We start from the raw sequence: 4,766 nt of genomic DNA on the forward strand, positions 1-4,766 counted from the left end.
CAAATAAAGTTTTTGTCATTATCACTTTGTCCACATGTAATGTAGGTGCTTTTAAATCCCCTATAGTGAACATAATTGGTTTTGTTTTACACATAGCAATAGCACTTACATTTATATACTGCTCTATAGCTGGAAGCTCTCTAAGCGGTTTACAATGATTTAGCATATTGCCCCCCAACATTCTGGGTACTCATTTTACCGACCTCAGAAGGATGGAAGGCTGAGTCAACCTTGAGCCCCTGGTCAGGATCGAACTTGCAACCTTCTGGTTACAGGGCAGCAGTTTTACCACTGCGCCACCAGGGGGACATAATTCATATAAAGATTTATTTTAAATTGCAGGATATGATCATTTTTACATCTTTTTTTTTCTTGTACTGATTTGGAGAATCCTTTTCAGTCATTGCTAACATTTCATATTTAAAGTGCATCTCTCTCTTTCCTCTGAACTTTAAGCCAAGTCATGATACCAGCTGAAGCAATTCTGCATTTTCCTTTTTTAAGGTATGCTGATAAGTATTTGAGCAATTTATTATAGCATATTGAAAGAAGTGGTCTCAGTTAATTGGGTAGGAAGAATTATAGAGGTCCCTTTGATATGAAACACTAAACCAGGGGTAGGTAACATGCAGATAACTCCCATCATCCTCAGCCACAATCCTCAGCTGGGGGTGATGGGAGTTGTAGTTCAGCAGCATCTGGAGAGCCACACATTGCCTACTCCTGCACTAAGCATTTCAGCTGGAGAAATATCTTTGCAACACAAGAGCCCCACCTGCACGTTACATTCAATGTGGATACATTCTATATAGTGTATAAGTGATTGTTGATCTGTATACAAGTACAGTTATCCACACATTGTGTTCAATGCACATACAGCAGTACACAAATCTGTACTCTGCATTTTCAGGGGGTTTAGACCCCATGTTGACTTTTAAAATGAATACATGCACAGTCATCTAAATGAAAATGATATGTACCTATGAGCATCTCAGTGAAAATGCATATGCACCTATAGTACACGTATACAATTTGTTGTAAATACAGGCCTTAGCATAACTTGGTTTGGGACAATGTCTTTACACAGCAAAAGATATGACCGATCATAATGAGATATTTACTGCAATACTCCTCAGGGCCAATTCAAAAGTGATGGCTGCCAAGAAAAGGCCACGGGAATTGTTTCTGAATGGCAGTGTCTTCATACATGGGCAACCCAGTTGCTGGCAGATTTTGGCAATGAGATGGAGAATCCCTATATACAGTATTGAGACATTCCATGTGGAAGGTGACCCTCAGATATCATGACTCCTGTTTTTAGCCTCTCCCATGGGTATGTGTTCCAGTAGCCTTCCACATGACAGCTGCAGCATTTGAATTGACCCTCAGGCTCAAGCAAGCAACTGGAATGTTGAGGCAGTGAAGGCACCATGTGCTAACCATTCATGTAAATGTGCTGACATGTCACAGCTCACCATCTTCTGGCTCACCCCACATTTCAAAGGCAAGCCAGAGAGTGAGGAGTTGTTCTATCACTACTTGGTGTGATATGTCAGGACATTCACATGAAAAAGCAAGAAGAGGTAGAGGGGTGTGTGTGTGTGTGTGTGTGTGTGTGTGTGTGTAGCTTCAAAGACCAAAGGGCAAAAAAGCTAAAAAGCATCTGCCCCAAAGAAGCACAAAAGTACATACAGAATCTAGATCTAAAGATGTATTGGTTCACAACCAGAATCTCCAGATACAAAAATACATATAAAACTGCAGTGTATCATGATAGCATACAGGATCCGTTCTGTACAACACATAAATTTAATTCTCATGGCAAGTATGCTAATCTTATTATTCATATATAATGTTAAGAATTCAAAGATTAAATCAATTTGGTATATCAACTTATTCAGAAGTGTGCATATTAGTGAAACCTATCATACCACATGTAAGAATAGTTAATACAAATAATAATAATGTGTAAGTAAATGTGTACAAGGCTCATCCAGAAACATCTTGCTGAAATGAACAGAATTAGAGAGTGTTTCAGTTCGATCAAAACTTTAACCCTCTGTTTCAGGGGTGTTGCTATAATTGAGCAGATAGGTTCAAAGAACCAGAGCCCCCCAGCTCCACCCCTCCCCATTATTTCCCTCACTCCAAGGGAAATAAGGGAAATAATGGGGAGCATTGTTCGTCCCACTCCCCGCCACCTGGCAGTGGGGCAAACATGGGCCCCCTCTCTCCTAGCTACGCCCCTGCTCTGTTTGAGTAGTCTGAATTTATCCAAAGGACACAAGACTTGTGAGAAAAGGGAAGAAGAAAAGTGGTCAGTTCTCTCTGTTGATACTGGGACTTAAAATCCTTTCAGACACACACATCTATTTAAACTCCTAGTTAGTATGTAATTACTATGACAAACCTGAAGGATGCTGAAACAACTGTGAATCAAATTTGCATGCATACCTGTATGTACCACTTCCCCCATTCTCCTAAATTCACTGAGAAGCCAATCTTCATATTGCATTTGAATTTTGCAATGACAAGTATACAATTGCTTTTGAATTCCACTCTGCCAAAAAAAGAAGATGGTTTTCCTCCAACATGTCTGCTACAAAGATTACAGTCCCATTTGTTCCAGACTTCATTAATATTGCTTTGTTAAAATATTTCCCTGTCATTTGGTCATTCGTAAAAATTATTCTGATTGACTGGCTTTATTACTACCTATGCTTGAAGGAATTCTGTTACAGCTAAAATAATAACGATGCTTAATATCAAGAGATCCATAAACCTATAACTCTACTAATTCTAAGACATTTTAGGCAAATTGTACATGCTGCAATATAAAAGAGCCTGACATGTATTATTGCCAGAGGTGTTGCAGGACTGAAAAATATACAAAGCACTGAAAGTCTGAATTTTGAGGCTTTGACAAATATCATCCTGGGAGGTGATTATATATCTATGATATAAATTCACTGAATAGGTAGAACATAAACCCAGATACAAACACTGAACTCAGCACAATTGTTTAAGTTCACATTCTGAAGATATGATATCATTTTTAACAAACTGTAAAGGCATGAGCTTTGAAGTAAGGCTTCATATACTGAGTCATTTCCTGATTAAAAAATAAATTGACTTTCAAAGCTGTCATTACCTATGTCTACCAGGGGTGCAACCACATTTCAAGAAAAAGCAATGCTTTTTATTAATAGAGGCACACCGGAAACAGATTCAGCCATGGCAAAGGAATTTATTTTATAAAACAGTCTATTTCCAGCCTAAGGAGATCCAAATCATTATAAGGCAAATGGTTCTGATCTCTAGATCTAAGCCCTCCCCAAACTTTACTGCCAAAGAGATTACCAGTGCGAAGGGGAAAGGGAAGGTGTGCTCTTCTCCAAGTTAACACCTCCAAGAGAGCAGCTTAGGGTGTGTCCTCTTGATCATAGCCAGAAACACACAAGCAAGACTATAAATGAAAGGGATTCCCCTCTCACACCTGTCTATGCAATGTGGGGCACTGAAACCTGTGTGCACACAAAGATTTTCCGGTGCAATCCCATCAGGACAACTATATATTATTGTCAGTACTCTGGCCTGGAGTAGATTATCCTCAGACTGTTCCATCCTTAACGATAAGGAGAGAGACTAGAAAGTTGGACAGTTACCATCTCATTTAGAGCACAGGGTGGTCTAGGGGAGGAGAGCTGGTCTTGTGGCAGCAAGCATGAATTGTCCCCTCTGTTAGGTGGGATCTGCCTTGGTTTGCATTTGGATGGGATGGAAGACTACATGTGATGCTCTAAGATATTTCCATTAGGTCAGGCTTCCCCAACCTGCGGCCCTCCAGATGTTGCTGAACTACAATTCCCATCATCCCAGCCACAATAAGTTGTAGCTGGGGGTGATGGGAATTGTAGTTTGGCAACATCTGGAGGGCCACAGGTTGGGGAAGCCTGCCTTAGGTGATGGGATCATAGCTCAGCAGAAGAGCCAGGTTCACTCCCTGGCATCTCTAGGTAGGACTAGGAGAGACTCGTACCTGAAACCTAGGAGAGCTGCTGCCAGTCAGTGTAGAGAATACGGAGCTAGATGGACCAATGGTCTGACTCAGTATAAGGCGGTTTCCTATGTTCCTGTGACATCTAATTCACAACTCAATAGTTGCTGCATGCTGAAGAATATTTAGAAACTTATTAAAAGCGAAAAGTCACAATAATGTTCTAGCCCTTGTTAAGGAAAAATCACTTGCAACTTGTCATTCGTGCTTGGGTCATTTGTGGTAAGTTGGTGGTGCACATGATGCATTGAAGGAAAACATTGTGAATATAACAATTTCCCCCTCCTGTACTTAATGCAACTGGCATCCTTCTATATCATAAGAATTTGCCCTGAAGTATCAGCCAGGCTTGCAATTGTAGCAATGCCTGCATACTGTCATATCAAGATGCATAATACAGTGGTAGGTTTTAGACTATCTATATCTATATCTATATCTATATCTATATCTATATCTATATCTATATCAGGGTTTTCCCCTACCACACAAAGATCTTAGTTGCTTTTTTTCTGGGATATATAAAATAAGGTTCTTTTAACAAGATCAAGAAAGAATAGTCAGAGTTGTATGCTGACTTATTTCACGGGATAGCAACAACAGGAAGGGCAGGAAATAGAAAGCCAATTATATGCTGATTTTGGTAGTGTTATTTTTCAGATTAAATGCCACTTGGAGTTAGAAAAACTAGCACTTGAAGCTGTCAGTTTTC

This window comes from Hemicordylus capensis, chromosome 6 (genome assembly GCF_027244095.1).
Source record: "Hemicordylus capensis ecotype Gifberg chromosome 6, rHemCap1.1.pri, whole genome shotgun sequence".
Lineage (NCBI taxonomy): Eukaryota > Metazoa > Chordata > Lepidosauria > Squamata > Cordylidae > Hemicordylus > Hemicordylus capensis.